This window comes from Lissotriton helveticus, chromosome 1_2, assembly GCF_964261635.1.
Source record: "Lissotriton helveticus chromosome 1_2, aLisHel1.1, whole genome shotgun sequence".
In the NCBI taxonomy this organism is placed as follows: domain Eukaryota; kingdom Metazoa; phylum Chordata; class Amphibia; order Caudata; family Salamandridae; genus Lissotriton; species Lissotriton helveticus.
In genome coordinates this window covers 337827332-337844442 of record NC_136058.1, presented here as the reverse complement: position 1 = coordinate 337844442, position 17111 = coordinate 337827332, and the positions used below count along the sequence as shown (strand labels likewise).

At 36.5% G+C, this 17111-nt stretch overlaps 12 non-coding genes across 12 annotated transcripts; all 12 read right to left on the bottom strand.

Annotated features, from left to right (window-relative positions):
- Positions 1-79: 79 nt before the first annotated feature.
- On the bottom strand, positions 80-151 carry TRNAD-GUC (transfer RNA aspartic acid (anticodon GUC)). Its single transcript has one exon. It is a non-coding gene; the product is annotated as a tRNA-Asp (tRNA).
- Positions 152-1479: 1328 nt separating this feature from the next.
- TRNAD-GUC (transfer RNA aspartic acid (anticodon GUC)) lies at positions 1480-1551 on the bottom strand. Its single transcript has one exon. It is a non-coding gene; the product is annotated as a tRNA-Asp (tRNA).
- Positions 1552-2879: 1328 nt separating this feature from the next.
- TRNAD-GUC (transfer RNA aspartic acid (anticodon GUC)) lies at positions 2880-2951 on the bottom strand. Its single transcript has one exon. It is a non-coding gene; the product is annotated as a tRNA-Asp (tRNA).
- Positions 2952-4279: 1328 nt separating this feature from the next.
- TRNAD-GUC (transfer RNA aspartic acid (anticodon GUC)) lies at positions 4280-4351 on the bottom strand. Its single transcript has one exon. It is a non-coding gene; the product is annotated as a tRNA-Asp (tRNA).
- A 2028-nt stretch (positions 4352-6379) lies between these two features.
- TRNAD-GUC (transfer RNA aspartic acid (anticodon GUC)) lies at positions 6380-6451 on the bottom strand. Its single transcript has one exon. It is a non-coding gene; the product is annotated as a tRNA-Asp (tRNA).
- Positions 6452-7779: 1328 nt separating this feature from the next.
- TRNAD-GUC (transfer RNA aspartic acid (anticodon GUC)) lies at positions 7780-7851 on the bottom strand. The gene has a single exon. It is a non-coding gene; the product is annotated as a tRNA-Asp (tRNA).
- A 1328-nt stretch (positions 7852-9179) lies between these two features.
- On the bottom strand, positions 9180-9251 carry TRNAD-GUC (transfer RNA aspartic acid (anticodon GUC)). Its single transcript has one exon. It is a non-coding gene; the product is annotated as a tRNA-Asp (tRNA).
- Positions 9252-10579: 1328 nt separating this feature from the next.
- Positions 10580-10651, bottom strand: TRNAD-GUC (transfer RNA aspartic acid (anticodon GUC)). The gene has a single exon. It is a non-coding gene; the product is annotated as a tRNA-Asp (tRNA).
- A 629-nt stretch (positions 10652-11280) lies between these two features.
- TRNAD-GUC (transfer RNA aspartic acid (anticodon GUC)) lies at positions 11281-11352 on the bottom strand. The gene has a single exon. It is a non-coding gene; the product is annotated as a tRNA-Asp (tRNA).
- Positions 11353-13380: 2028 nt separating this feature from the next.
- On the bottom strand, positions 13381-13452 carry TRNAD-GUC (transfer RNA aspartic acid (anticodon GUC)). Its single transcript has one exon. It is a non-coding gene; the product is annotated as a tRNA-Asp (tRNA).
- Positions 13453-14780: 1328 nt separating this feature from the next.
- On the bottom strand, positions 14781-14852 carry TRNAD-GUC (transfer RNA aspartic acid (anticodon GUC)). The gene has a single exon. It is a non-coding gene; the product is annotated as a tRNA-Asp (tRNA).
- A 1328-nt stretch (positions 14853-16180) lies between these two features.
- TRNAD-GUC (transfer RNA aspartic acid (anticodon GUC)) lies at positions 16181-16252 on the bottom strand. Its single transcript has one exon. It is a non-coding gene; the product is annotated as a tRNA-Asp (tRNA).
- Positions 16253-17111: the final 859 nt, after the last annotated feature.

Below are 17111 nucleotides of genomic sequence, written 5' to 3'. Positions count from 1 at the left end.
GGCAAGGATAATGACAGATACATTTTACAATGTTAGAAAGTACATCATTTTATTTAATTGTGTGAATAAAAGGAATCGCCTCCCCGTCGGGGAATTGAACCCCGGTCTCCCGCGTGACAGGCGGGGATACTGACCACTATACTAACGAGGACTTATTGGCATCAGTTAAACAGTGCTCACCTCCTTGGGGTTAAGGCATACCCTCGATCAATTCACAGTATTGTAATAGGCAGATTTGCTGCTTTTGGTTAGGACAAGTAATCTTTTTTCCTAAATATTACAATACAGAAATTCCTAGCCAAAAACAATCAGTTTTATCAAGAAATTATTTCATTGAAATAAATATCTATCTATCGATCTGTCTATCTGGCTATCTTTCTAACTATCAATATATATATTTATATATATATATCTATATAATCAGCTCACTTTACCATTTGCAGCTTATAACTATTAGCCACCAGGGGTCACTACTAACCAAAAGCAGTCATTCTACTTGTAAATTGTGCCAATCGAGTGGAACAGCAGCCTAGGATTCACCACTGCTTCATCTCATTTTCCAAGAGAATGCAGATGTAAAGTGTTTTTGATGGTACGCCTGTGCATATTGAAATATTCAGAGCATATTATGAATTTCAGTTAACACATCAGTAAGCATTTTGGCCATCAGTGAATTCAACCTTTTTTCTCTATCGGAATAGGCAAGGATAATGACAGATAAATTTTACAATGTTAGAAAGTACATCATTTTATTTAATTGTGTGAATAAAAGGAATCGCCTCCCCGTCGGGGAATTGAACCCCTCTCTCCCGCGTGACAGGCGGGGATACTGACCACTATACTAACGAGGACTTATTGGCATCAGTTAAACAGTGCTCACCTCCTTGGGGTTAAGGCATACCCTCGATCAATTCACAGTATTGTAATAGGCAGATTTGCTGCTTTTGGTTAGGACAAGTAATCTTTTTTCCTAAATATTACAATACAGAAATTCCTACCCAAAAACAATCAGTTTTATCAAGAAATTATTTCTTTGAAATAAATATCTATCTATCGATCTGTCTATCTGGCTATCTTTCTAACTATCAATATATATATTTATATATATATATCTATATAATCAGCTCACTTTACCATTTGCAGCTTATAACTATTAGCCACCAGGGGTCACTACTAACCAAAAGCAGTCATTCTACTTGTAAATGGTGCCAATCGAGTGAAACCGCAGCCTAGGATTCACCACTGCTTCATCTCATTTTCCAAGAGAATGCAGATGTAAAGTGTTTTTGATGGTACGCCTGTGCATATTGAAATATTCAGAGCATATTATGAATTCCAGTTAACACATCAGTAAGCATTTTGGCCATCAGTGAATTCAACCTTTTTTCTCTATCGGAACAGGCAAGGATAATGACAGATATATTTTACAATGTTAGAAAGTACATCATTTTATTTAATTGTGTGAATAAAAGGAATCGCCTTCCCGTCGGGGAATTGAACCCCGGTCTCCCGCGTGACAGGCGGGGATACTGACCACTATACTAACGAGGACTTATTGGCATCAGTTAAACAGTGCTCACCTCCTTGGGGTTAAGGCATACCCTCGATCAATTCACAGTATTGTAATAGGCAGATTTCCTGCTTTTGGTTAGGACAAGTAATCTTTTTTCCTAAATATTACAATACAGAAATTCCTAGCCAAAAACAATCAGTTTTATCAAGAAATTATTTCATTGAAATAAATATCTATCTATCGATCTGTCTATCTGGCTATCTTCCTAACTATCAATATATATATTTATATATATATATCTATATAATCAGCTCATTTTACCATTTGCAGCTTATAACTATTAGCCACCAGGGGTCACTACTAACCAAAAGCAGTCATTCTACTTGTAAATGGTGCCAATCGAGTGGAACCGCAGCCTAGGATTCACCACTGCTTCATCTCATTTTCCAAGAGAATGCAGATGTAAAGTGTTTTTGATGGTACGCCTGTGCATATTGAAATATTCAGAGCATATTATGAATTTCAGTTAACACATCAGTAAGCATTTTGGCCATCAGTGAATTCAACCTTTTTTCTCTATCGGAATAGGCAAGGATAATGACAGATAAATTTTACAATGTTAGAAAGTACATCATTTTATTTAATTGTGTGAATAAAAGGAATCGCCTCCCCGTCGGGGAATTGAACCCCTCTCTCCCGCGTGACAGGCGGGGATACTGACCACTATACTAACGAGGACTTATTGGCATCAGTTAAACAGTGCTCACCTCCTTGGGGTTAAGGCATACCCTCGATCAATTCACAGTATTGTAATAGGCAGATTTGCTGCTTTTGGTTAGGACAAGTAATCTTTTTTCCTAAATATTACAATACAGAAATTCCTACCCAAAAACAATCAGTTTTATCAAGAAATTATTTCTTTGAAATAAATATCTATCTATCGATCTGTCTATCTGGCTATCTTTCTAACTATCAATATATATATTTATATATATATATCTATATAATCAGCTCACTTTACCATTTGCAGCTTATAACTATTAGCCACCAGGGGTCACTACTAACCAAAAGCAGTCATTCTACTTGTAAATGGTGCCAATCGAGTGAAACCGCAGCCTAGGATTCACCACTGCTTCATCTCATTTTCCAAGAGAATGCAGATGTAAAGTGTTTTTGATGGTACGCCTGTGCATATTGAAATATTCAGAGCATATTATGAATTCCAGTTAACACATCAGTAAGCATTTTGGCCATCAGTGAATTCAACCTTTTTTCTCTATCGGAATAGGCAAGGATAATGACAGATATATTTTACAATGTTAGAAAGTACATCATTTTATTTAATTGTGTGAATAAAAGGAATCGCCTTCCCGTCGGGGAATTGAACCCCGGTCTCCCGCGTGACAGGCGGGGATACTGACCACTATACTAACGAGGACTTATTGGCATCAGTTAAACAGTGCTCACCTCCTTGGGGTTAAGGCATACCCTCGATCAATTCACAGTATTGTAATAGGCAGATTTGCTGCTTTTGGTTAGGACAAGTAATCTTTTTTCCTAAATATTACAATACAGAAATTCCTAGCCAAAAACAATCAGTTTTATCAAGAAATTATTTCATTGAAATAAATATCTATCTATCGATCTGTCTATCTGGCTATCTTCCTAACTATCAATATATATATTTATATATATATATCTATATAATCAGCTCATTTTACCATTTGCAGCTTATAACTATTAGCCACCAGGGGTCACTACTAACCAAAAGCAGTCATTCTACTTGTAAATGGTGCCAATCGAGTGGAACCGCAGCCTAGGATTCACCACTGCTTCATCTCATTTTCCAAGAGAATGCAGATGTAAAGTGTTTTTGATGGTACGCCTGTGCATATTGAAATATTCAGAGCATATTATGAATTCCAGTTAACACATCAGTAAGCATTTTGGCCATCGGTGAATTCCACCTTTTTTCTCAATCGGAATAGGCAAGGATAATGACAGATAAATTTTACAATGTTAGAAAGTACATCATTTTATTTAATTGTGTGAATAAAAGGAATCGCCTCCCCGTCGGGGAATTGAACCACGGTCTCCCGCGTGACAGGCGGGGATACTGACCACTATACTAACGAGGACTTATTGGCATCAGTTAAACAGTGCTCACCTCCTTGGGGTTAAGGCATACCCTCGATCAATTCACAGTATTGTAATAGGCAGATTTGCTGCTTTTGGTTAGGACAAGTAATCTTTTTTCCTAAATATTACAATACAGAAATTCCTAGCCAAAAACAATCAGTTTTATCAAGAAATTATTTCTTTGAAATAAATATCTATCTATCGATCTGTCTATCTGGCTATCTTTCTAACTATCAATATATATATTTATATATACATATCTATATAATCAGCTCACTTTACCATTTGCAGCTTATAACTATTAGCCACCAGGGGTCACTACTAACCAAAAGCAGTCATTCTACTTGTAAATGGTGCCAATCGAGTGGAACCACAGCCTAGGATTCACCACTGCTTCATCTCATTTTCCAAGAGAATGCAGATGTAAAGTGTTTTTGATGGTACGCCTGTGCATATTGAAATATTCAGAGCATATTATGAATTCCAGTTAACACATCAGTAAGCATTTTGGCCATCGGTGAATTCCACCTTTTTTCTCAATCGGAATAGGCAAGGATAATGACAGATATATTTTACAATGTTAGAAAGTACATCATTTTATTTAATTGTGTGAATAAAAATAATCGCCTTCCCGTTGGGGAATTGAACCCCGGTCTCCCGCGTGACAGGCGGGCATACTGACCACTATACTAACGAGGACTTATTAGCATCAGTTAAACAGTGCTCACCTCCTTGGGGTTAAGGCATACCCTCGATCAATTCACAGTATTGTAATAGGCAGATTTGCTGCTTTTGGTTAGGACAAGTAATCGTTTTTCCTAAATATTACAATACAGAAATTCCTAGCCAAAAACAATCAGTTTTATCAAGAAATTATTTCATTGAAATAAATATCTATCTATCGATCTGTCTATCTGGCTATCTTTCTAACTATCAATATATATATTTATATATATATATCTATATATTCAGCTCACTTTACCATTTGCAGCTTATAACTATTAGCCACCAGGGGTCACTACTAACCAAAAGCAGTCATTCTACTTGTAAATTGTGCCAATCGAGTGGAACAGCAGCCTAGGATTCACCACTGCTTCATCTCATTTTCCAAGAGAATGCAGATGTAAAGTGTTTTTGATGGTACGCCTGTGCATATTGAAATATTCAGAGCATATTATAAATTTCAGTTAACACATCAGTAAGCATTTTGGCCATCAGTGAATTCAACCTTTTTTCTCTATCGGAATAGGCAAGGATAATGACAGATAAATTTTACAATGTTAGAAAGTACATCATTTTATTTAATTGTGTGAATAAAAGGAATCGCCTTCCCGTCAGGGAATTGAACCCCGGTCTCCCGCGTGACAGGCGGGGATACTGACCACTATACTAACGAGGACTTATTGGCATCAGTTATACAGTGCTCACCTCCTTGGGGTTAAGGCATACCCTCGATCAATTCACAGTATTGTAATAGGCAGATTTGCTGCTTTTGGTTAGGACAAGTAATCTTTTTTCCTAAATATTACAATACAGAAATTCCTAGCCAAAAACAATCAGTTTTATCAAGAAATTATTTCATTGAAATAAATATCTATCTATCGATCTGTCTATCTGGCTATCTTTCTAACTATCAATATATATATTTATATATATATATCTATATAATCAGCTCACTTTACCATTTGCAGCTTATAACTATTAGCCACCAGGGGTCACTACTAACCAAAAGCAGTCATTCTACTTGTAAATGGTGCCAATGAAGTGGAACAGCAGCCTAGGATTAACCACTGCTTCATCTCATTTTCCAAGAGAATGCAGATGTAAAGTGTTTTTGATGGTACGCCGGTGCATATTGAAATATTCAGAGCATATTATGAATTTCAGCTAACACATCAGTAAGCATTTTGGCCATCAGTGAATTCAACCTTTTTTCTCTATCGGAATAGGCAAGGATAATGACAGATATATTTTACAATGTTAGAAAGTACATCATTTTATTTAATTGTGTGAATAAAAGGAATCGCCTTCCCGTCGGGGAATTGAACCCCGGTCTCCCGCGTGACAGGCGGGGATACTGACCACTATACTAATGAGGACTTATTGGCATCAGTTAAACAGTGCTCACCTCCTTGGGGTTAAGGCATACCCTCGATCAATTCACAGTATTGTAATAGGCAGATTTCCTGCTTTTGGTTAGGACAAGTAATCTTTTTTCATAAATATTACAATACAGAAATTCCTAGCCAAAAACAATCAGTTTTATCAAGAAATTATTTCATTGAAATAAATATCTATCTATCGATCTGTCTATCTGGCTATCTTTCTAACTATCAATATATATATTTATATATATATATCTATATAATCAGCTCACTTTACCATTTGCAGCTTATAACTATTAGCCACCAGGGGTCACTACTAACCAAAAGCAGTCATTCTACTTGTAAATGGTGCCAATCGAGTGGAACCGCAGCCTAGGATTCACCACTGCTTCATCTCATTTTCCAAGAGAATGCAGATGTAAAGTGTTTTTGATGGTACGCCTGTGCATATTGAAATATTCAGAGCATATTATGAATTCCAGTTAACACATCAGTAAGCATTTTGGCCATCGGTGAATTCCACCTTTTTTCTCAATCTGAATAGGCAAGGATAATGACAGATACATTTTACAATGTTAGAAAGTACATCATTTTATTTAATTGTGTGAATAAAAGGAATCGCCTCCCCGTCGGGGAATTGAACCCCGGTCTCCCGCGTGACAGGCGGGGATACTGACCACTATACTAACGAGGACTTATTGGCATCAGTTAAACAGTGCTCACCTCCTTGGGGTTAAGGCATACCCTCGATCAATTCACAGTATTGTAATAGGCAGATTTGCTGCTTTTGGTTAGGACAAGTAATCTTTTTTCCTAAATATTACAATACAGAAATTCCTAGCCAAAAACAATCAGTTTTATCAAGAAATTATTTCATTGAAATAAATATCTATCTATCGATCTGTCTATCTGGCTATCTTTCTAACTATCAATATATATATTTATATATATATATCTATATAATCAGCTCACTTTACCATTTGCAGCTTATAACTATTAGCCACCAGGGGTCACTACTAACCAAAAGCAGTCATTCTACTTGTAAATTGTGCCAATCGAGTGGAACAGCAGCCTAGGATTCACCACTGCTTCATCTCATTTTCCAAGAGAATGCAGATGTAAAGTGTTTTTGATGGTACGCCTGTGCATATTGAAATATTCAGAGCATATTATGAATTTCAGTTAACACATCAGTAAGCATTTTGGCCATCAGTGAATTCAACCTTTTTTCTCTATCGGAATAGGCAAGGATAATGACAGATAAATTTTACAATGTTAGAAAGTACATCATTTTATTTAATTGTGTGAATAAAAGGAATCGCCTCCCCGTCGGGGAATTGAACCCCTCTCTCCCGCGTGACAGGCGGGGATACTGACCACTATACTAACGAGGACTTATTGGCATCAGTTAAACAGTGCTCACCTCCTTGGGGTTAAGGCATACCCTCGATCAATTCACAGTATTGTAATAGGCAGATTTGCTGCTTTTGGTTAGGACAAGTAATCTTTTTTCCTAAATATTACAATACAGAAATTCCTACCCAAAAACAATCAGTTTTATCAAGAAATTATTTCTTTGAAATAAATATCTATCTATCGATCTGTCTATCTGGCTATCTTTCTAACTATCAATATATATATTTATATATATATATCTATATAATCAGCTCACTTTACCATTTGCAGCTTATAACTATTAGCCACCAGGGGTCACTACTAACCAAAAGCAGTCATTCTACTTGTAAATGGTGCCAATCGAGTGAAACCGCAGCCTAGGATTCACCACTGCTTCATCTCATTTTCCAAGAGAATGCAGATGTAAAGTGTTTTTGATGGTACGCCTGTGCATATTGAAATATTCAGAGCATATTATGAATTCCAGTTAACACATCAGTAAGCATTTTGGCCATCAGTGAATTCAACCTTTTTTCTCTATCGGAATAGGCAAGGATAATGACAGATATATTTTACAATGTTAGAAAGTACATCATTTTATTTAATTGTGTGAATAAAAGGAATCGCCTTCCCGTCGGGGAATTGAACCCCGGTCTCCCGCGTGACAGGCGGGGATACTGACCACTATACTAACGAGGACTTATTGGCATCAGTTAAACAGTGCTCACCTCCTTGGGGTTAAGGCATACCCTCGATCAATTCACAGTATTGTAATAGGCAGATTTCCTGCTTTTGGTTAGGACAAGTAATCTTTTTTCCTAAATATTACAATACAGAAATTCCTAGCCAAAAACAATCAGTTTTATCAAGAAATTATTTCATTGAAATAAATATCTATCTATCGATCTGTCTATCTGGCTATCTTCCTAACTATCAATATATATATTTATATATATATATCTATATAATCAGCTCATTTTACCATTTGCAGCTTATAACTATTAGCCACCAGGGGTCACTACTAACCAAAAGCAGTCATTCTACTTGTAAATGGTGCCAATCGAGTGGAACCGCAGCCTAGGATTCACCACTGCTTCATCTCATTTTCCAAGAGAATGCAGATGTAAAGTGTTTTTGATGGTACGCCTGTGCATATTGAAATATTCAGAGCATATTATGAATTTCAGTTAACACATCAGTAAGCATTTTGGCCATCAGTGAATTCAACCTTTTTTCTCTATCGGAATAGGCAAGGATAATGACAGATAAATTTTACAATGTTAGAAAGTACATCATTTTATTTAATTGTGTGAATAAAAGGAATCGCCTCCCCGTCGGGGAATTGAACCCCTCTCTCCCGCGTGACAGGCGGGGATACTGACCACTATACTAACGAGGACTTATTGGCATCAGTTAAACAGTGCTCACCTCCTTGGGGTTAAGGCATACCCTCGATCAATTCACAGTATTGTAATAGGCAGATTTGCTGCTTTTGGTTAGGACAAGTAATCTTTTTTCCTAAATATTACAATACAGAAATTCCTACCCAAAAACAATCAGTTTTATCAAGAAATTATTTCTTTGAAATAAATATCTATCTATCGATCTGTCTATCTGGCTATCTTTCTAACTATCAATATATATATTTATATATATATATCTATATAATCAGCTCACTTTACCATTTGCAGCTTATAACTATTAGCCACCAGGGGTCACTACTAACCAAAAGCAGTCATTCTACTTGTAAATGGTGCCAATCGAGTGAAACCGCAGCCTAGGATTCACCACTGCTTCATCTCATTTTCCAAGAGAATGCAGATGTAAAGTGTTTTTGATGGTACGCCTGTGCATATTGAAATATTCAGAGCATATTATGAATTCCAGTTAACACATCAGTAAGCATTTTGGCCATCAGTGAATTCAACCTTTTTTCTCTATCGGAATAGGCAAGGATAATGACAGATATATTTTACAATGTTAGAAAGTACATCATTTTATTTAATTGTGTGAATAAAAGGAATCGCCTTCCCGTCGGGGAATTGAACCCCGGTCTCCCGCGTGACAGGCGGGGATACTGACCACTATACTAACGAGGACTTATTGGCATCAGTTAAACAGTGCTCACCTCCTTGGGGTTAAGGCATACCCTCGATCAATTCACAGTATTGTAATAGGCAGATTTCCTGCTTTTGGTTAGGACAAGTAATCTTTTTTCCTAAATATTACAATACAGAAATTCCTAGCCAAAAACAATCAGTTTTATCAAGAAATTATTTCATTGAAATAAATATCTATCTATCGATCTGTCTATCTGGCTATCTTCCTAACTATCAATATATATATTTATATATATATATCTATATAATCAGCTCATTTTACCATTTGCAGCTTATAACTATTAGCCACCAGGGGTCACTACTAACCAAAAGCAGTCATTCTACTTGTAAATGGTGCCAATCGAGTGGAACCGCAGCCTAGGATTCACCACTGCTTCATCTCATTTTCCAAGAGAATGCAGATGTAAAGTGTTTTTGATGGTACGCCTGTGCATATTGAAATATTCAGAGCATATTATGAATTCCAGTTAACACATCAGTAAGCATTTTGGCCATCGGTGAATTCCACCTTTTTTCTCAATCGGAATAGGCAAGGATAATGACAGATAAATTTTACAATGTTAGAAAGTACATCATTTTATTTAATTGTGTGAATAAAAGGAATCGCCTCCCCGTCGGGGAATTGAACCACGGTCTCCCGCGTGACAGGCGGGGATACTGACCACTATACTAACGAGGACTTATTGGCATCAGTTAAACAGTGCTCACCTCCTTGGGGTTAAGGCATACCCTCGATCAATTCACAGTATTGTAATAGGCAGATTTGCTGCTTTTGGTTAGGACAAGTAATCTTTTTTCCTAAATATTACAATACAGAAATTCCTAGCCAAAAACAATCAGTTTTATCAAGAAATTATTTCTTTGAAATAAATATCTATCTATCGATCTGTCTATCTGGCTATCTTTCTAACTATCAATATATATATTTATATATATATATCTATATAATCAGCTCACTTTACCATTTGCAGCTTATAACTATTAGCCACCAGGGGTCACTACTAACCAAAAGCAGTCATTCTACTTGTAAATGGTGCCAATCGAGTGGAACCACAGCCTAGGATTCACCACTGCTTCATCTCATTTTCCAAGAGAATGCAGATGTAAAGTGTTTTTGATGGTACGCCTGTGCATATTGAAATATTCAGAGCATATTATGAATTCCAGTTAACACATCAGTAAGCATTTTGGCCATCGGTGAATTCCACCTTTTTTCTCAATCGGAATAGGCAAGGATAATGACAGATATATTTTACAATGTTAGAAAGTACATCATTTTATTTAATTGTGTGAATAAAAATAATCGCCTTCCCGTTGGGGAATTGAACCCCGGTCTCCCGCGTGACAGGCGGGCATACTGACCACTATACTAACGAGGACTTATTAGCATCAGTTAAACAGTGCTCACCTCCTTGGGGTTAAGGCATACCCTCGATCAATTCACAGTATTGTAATAGGCAGATTTGCTGCTTTTGGTTAGGACAAGTAATCGTTTTTCCTAAATATTACAATACAGAAATTCCTAGCCAAAAACAATCAGTTTTATCAAGAAATTATTTCATTGAAATAAATATCTATCTATCGATCTGTCTATCTGGCTATCTTTCTAACTATCAATATATATATTTATATATATATATATATATAATCAGCTCACTTTACCATTTGCAGCTTATAACTATTAGCCACCAGGGGTCACTACTAACCAAAAGCAGTCATTCTACTTGTAAATGGTGCCAATCGAGTGGAACAGCAGCCTAGGATTCACCACTGCTTCATCTCCTTTTTCCAAGAGAATGCAGATGTAAAGTGTTTTTGATGGTACTCCTGTGCATATTGAATTATTCAGAGCATATTATGAATTTCAGTTAACACATCAGTAAGCATTTTGGCCATCTGTGAATTCCACCTTTTTTCTCAATCGGAATAGGCAAGGATAATGACAGATATATTTTACAATGTTAGAAAGTACATCATTTTATTTAATTGTGTGAATAAAAAGATTCGCCTTCCCGTCGGGGAATTGAACCCCGGTCTCCCGCGTGACAGGCGGGGATACTGACCACTATACTAACGAGGACTTATTAGCATCACTTAAACAGTGCTCACCTCCTTGGGGTTAAGGCATACCCTCGATCAATTCACAGTATTGTAATAGGCAGATTTGCTGCTTTTGGTTAGGACAAGTAATCTTTTTTCCTAAATATTACAATACAGAAATTCCTAGCCAAAAACAATCAGTTTTATCAAGAAATTATTTCATTGAAATAAATATCTATCTATCGATCTGTCTATCTGGCTATCTTTCTAACTATCAATATATATATTTATATATATATATCTATATAATCAGCTCACTTTACCATTTGCAGCTTATTACTATTAGCCACCAGGGGTCACTACTAACCAAAAGCAGTCATTCTACTTGTAAATTGTGCCAATCGAGTGGAACAGCAGCCTAGGATTCACCACTGCTTCATCTCATTTTCCAAGAGAATGCAGATGTAAAGTGTTTTTGATGGTACGCCTGTGCATATTGAAATATTCAGAGCATATTATAAATTTCAGTTAACACATCAGTAAGCATTTTGGCCATCAGTGAATTCAACCTTTTTTCTCTATCGGAATAGGCAAGGATAATGACAGATAAATTTTACAATGTTAGAAAGTACATCATTTTATTTAATTGTGTGAATAAAAGGAATCGCCTTCCCGTCAGGGAATTGAACCCCGGTCTCCCGCGTGACAGGCGGGGATACTGACCACTATACTAACGAGGACTTATTGGCATCAGTTATACAGTGCTCACCTCCTTGGGGTTAAGGCATACCCTCGATCAATTCACAGTATTGTAATAGGCAGATTTGCTGCTTTTGGTTAGGACAAGTAATCTTTTTTCCTAAATATTACAATACAGAAATTCCTAGCCAAAAACAATCAGTTTTATCAAGAAATTATTTCATTGAAATAAATATCTATCTATCGATCTGTCTATCTGGCTATCTTTCTAACTATCAATATATATATTTATATATATATATCTATATAATCAGCTCACTTTACCATTTGCAGCTTATAACTATTAGCCACCAGGGGTCACTACTAACCAAAAGCAGTCATTCTACTTGTAAATGGTGCCAATGAAGTGGAACAGCAGCCTAGGATTAACCACTGCTTCATCTCATTTTCCAAGAGAATGCAGATGTAAAGTGTTTTTGATGGTACGCCGGTGCATATTGAAATATTCAGAGCATATTATGAATTTCAGCTAACACATCAGTAAGCATTTTGGCCATCAGTGAATTCAACCTTTTTTCTCTATCGGAATAGGCAAGGATAATGACAGATATATTTTACAATGTTAGAAAGTACATCATTTTATTTAATTGTGTGAATAAAAGGAATCGCCTTCCCGTCGGGGAATTGAACCCCGGTCTCCCGCGTGACAGGCGGGGATACTGACCACTATACTAATGAGGACTTATTGGCATCAGTTAAACAGTGCTCACCTCCTTGGGGTTAAGGCATACCCTCGATCAATTCACAGTATTGTAATAGGCAGATTTCCTGCTTTTGGTTAGGACAAGTAATCTTTTTTCATAAATATTACAATACAGAAATTCCTAGCCAAAAACAATCAGTTTTATCAAGAAATTATTTCATTGAAATAAATATCTATCTATCGATCTGTCTATCTGGCTATCTTTCTAACTATCAATATATATATTTATATATATATATCTATATAATCAGCTCACTTTACCATTTGCAGCTTATAACTATTAGCCACCAGGGGTCACTACTAACCAAAAGCAGTCATTCTACTTGTAAATGGTGCCAATCGAGTGGAACCGCAGCCTAGGATTCACCACTGCTTCATCTCATTTTCCAAGAGAATGCAGATGTAAAGTGTTTTTGATGGTACGCCTGTGCATATTGAAATATTCAGAGCATATTATGAATTCCAGTTAACACATCAGTAAGCATTTTGGCCATCGGTGAATTCCACCTTTTTTCTCAATCTGAATAGGCAAGGATAATGACAGATACATTTTACAATGTTAGAAAGTACATCATTTTATTTAATTGTGTGAATAAAAGGAATCGCCTCCCCGTCGGGGAATTGAACCCCGGTCTCCCGCGTGACAGGCGGGGATACTGACCACTATACTAACGAGGACTTATTGGCATCAGTTAAACAGTGCTCACCTCCTTGGGGTTAAGGCATACCCTCGATCAATTCACAGTATTGTAATAGGCAGATTTGCTGCTTTTGGTTAGGACAAGTAATCTTTTTTCCTAAATATTACAATACAGAAATTCCTAGCCAAAAACAATCAGTTTTATCAAGAAATTATTTCATTGAAATAAATATCTATCTATCGATCTGTCTATCTGGCTATCTTTCTAACTATCAATATATATATTTATATATATATATCTATATAATCAGCTCACTTTACCATTTGCAGCTTATAACTATTAGCCACCAGGGGTCACTACTAACCAAAAGCAGTCATTCTACTTGTAAATTGTGCCAATCGAGTAGAACAGCAGCCTAGGATTCACCACTGCTTCATCTCATTTTCCAAGAGAATGCAGATGTAAAGTGTTTTTGATGGTACGCCTGTGCATATTGAAATATTCAGAGCATATTATGAATTTCAGTTAACACATCAGTAAGCATTTTGGCCATCAGTGAATTCAACCTTTTTTCTCTATCGGAATAGGCAAGGATAATGACAGATACATTTTACAATGTTAGAAAGTACATCATTTTATTTAATTGTGTGAATAAAAGGAATCGCCTCCCCGTCGGGGAATTGAACCCCTCTCTCCCGCGTGACAGGCGGGGATACTGACCACTATACTAACGAGGACTTATTGGCATCAGTTAAACAGTGCTCACCTCCTTGGGGTTAAGGCATACCCTCGATCAATTCACAGTATTGTAATAGGCAGATTTGCTGCTTTTGGTTAGGACAAGTAATCTTTTTTCCTAAATATTACAATACAGAAATTCCTACCCAAAAACAATCAGTTTTATCAAGAAATTATTTCTTTGAAATAAATATCTATCTATCGATCTGTCTATCTGGCTATCTTTCTAACTATCAATATATATATTTATATATATATATCTATATAATCAGCTCACTTTACCATTTGCAGCTTATAACTATTAGCCACCAGGGGTCACTACTAACCAAAAGCAGTCATTCTACTTGTAAATGGTGCCAATCGAGTGAAACCGCAGCCTAGGATTCACCACTGCTTCATCTCATTTTCCAAGAGAATGCAGATGTAAAGTGTTTTTGATGGTACGCCTGTGCATATTGAAATATTCAGAGCATATTATGAATTCCAGTTAACACATCAGTAAGCATTTTGGCCATCAGTGAATTCAACCTTTTTTCTCTATCGGAATAGGCAAGGATAATGACAGATATATTTTACAATGTTAGAAAGTACATCATTTTATTTAATTGTGTGAATAAAAGGAATCGCCTTCCCGTCGGGGAATTGAACCCCGGTCTCCCGCGTGACAGGCGGGGATACTGACCACTATACTAACGAGGACTTATTGGCATCAGTTAAACAGTGCTCACCTCCTTGGGGTTAAGGCATACCCTCGATCAATTCACAGTATTGTAATAGGCAGATTTCCTGCTTTTGGTTAGGACAAGTAATCTTTTTTCCTAAATATTACAATACAGAAATTCCTAGCCAAAAACAATCAGTTTTATCAAGAAATTATTTCATTGAAATAAATATCTATCTATCGATCTGTCTATCTGGCTATCTTCCTAACTATCAATATATATATTTATATATATATATCTATATAATCAGCTCATTTTACCATTTGCAGCTTATAACTATTAGCCACCAGGGGTCACTACTAACCAAAAGCAGTCATTCTACTTGTAAATGGTGCCAATCGAGTGGAACCGCAGCCTAGGATTCACCACTGCTTCATCTCATTTTCCAAGAGAATGCAGATGTAAAGTGTTTTTGATGGTACGCCTGTGCATATTGAAATATTCAGAGCATATTATGAATTTCAGTTAACACATCAGTAAGCATTTTGGCCATCAGTGAATTCAACCTTTTTTCTCTATCGGAATAGGCAAGGATAATGACAGATAAATTTTACAATGTTAGAAAGTACATCATTTTATTTAATTGTGTGAATAAAAGGAATCGCCTCCCCGTCGGGGAATTGAACCCCTCTCTCCCGCGTGACAGGCGGGGATACTGACCACTATACTAACGAGGACTTATTGGCATCAGTTAAACAGTGCTCACCTCCTTGGGGTTAAGGCATACCCTCGATCAATTCACAGTATTGTAATAGGCAGATTTGCTGCTTTTGGTTAGGACAAGTAATCTTTTTTCCTAAATATTACAATACAGAAATTCCTACCCAAAAACAATCAGTTTTATCAAGAAATTATTTCTTTGAAATAAATATCTATCTATCGATCTGTCTATCTGGCTATCTTTCTAACTATCAATATATATATTTATATATATATATCTATATAATCAGCTCACTTTACCATTTGCAGCTTATAACTATTAGCCACCAGGGGTCACTACTAACCAAAAGCAGTCATTCTACTTGTAAATGGTGCCAATCGAGTGAAACCGCAGCCTAGGATTCACCACTGCTTCATCTCATTTTCCAAGAGAATGCAGATGTAAAGTGTTTTTGATGGTACGCCTGTGCATATTGAAATATTCAGAGCATATTATGAATTCCAGTTAACACATCAGTAAGCATTTTGGCCATCAGTGAATTCAACCTTTTTTCTCTATCGGAATAGGCAAGGATAATGACAGATATATTTTACAATGTTAGAAAGTACATCATTTTATTTAATTGTGTGAATAAAAGGAATCGCCTTCCCGTCGGGGAATTGAACCCCGGTCTCCCGCGTGACAGGCGGGGATACTGACCACTATACTAACGAGGACTTATTGGCATCAGTTAAACAGTGCTCACCTCCTTGGGGTTAAGGCATACCCTCGATCAATTCACAGTATTGTAATAGGCAGATTTCCTGCTTTTGGTTAGGACAAGTAATCTTTTTTCCTAAATATTACAATACAGAAATTCCTAGCCAAAAACAATCAGTTTTATCAAGAAATTATTTCATTGAAATAAATATCTATCTATCGATCTGTCTATCTGGCTATCTTCCTAACTATCAATATATATATTTATATATATATATCTATATAATCAGCTCATTTTACCATTTGCAGCTTATAACTATTAGCCACCAGGGGTCACTACTAACCAAAAGCAGTCATTCTACTTGTAAATGGTGCCAATCGAGTGGAACCGCAGCCTAGGATTCACCACTGCTTCATCTCATTTTCCAAGAGAATGCAGATGTAAAGTGTTTTTGATGGTACGCCTGTGCATATTGAAATATTCAGAGCATATTATGAATTCCAGTTAACACATCAGTAAGCATTTTGGCCATCGGTGAATTCCACCTTTTTTCTCAATCGGAATAGGCAAGGATAATGACAGATAAATTTTACAATGTTAGAAAGTACATCATTTTATTTAATTGTGTGAATAAAAGGAATCGCCTCCCCGTCGGGGAATTGAACCACGGTCTCCCGCGTGACAGGCGGGGATACTGACCACTATACTAACGAGGACTTATTGGCATCAGTTAAACAGTGCTCACCTCCTTGGGGTTAAGGCATACCCTCGATCAATTCACAGTATTGTAATAGGCAGATTTGCTGCTTTTGGTTAGGACAAGTAATCTTTTTTCCTAAATATTACAATACAGAAATTCCTAGCCAAAAACAATC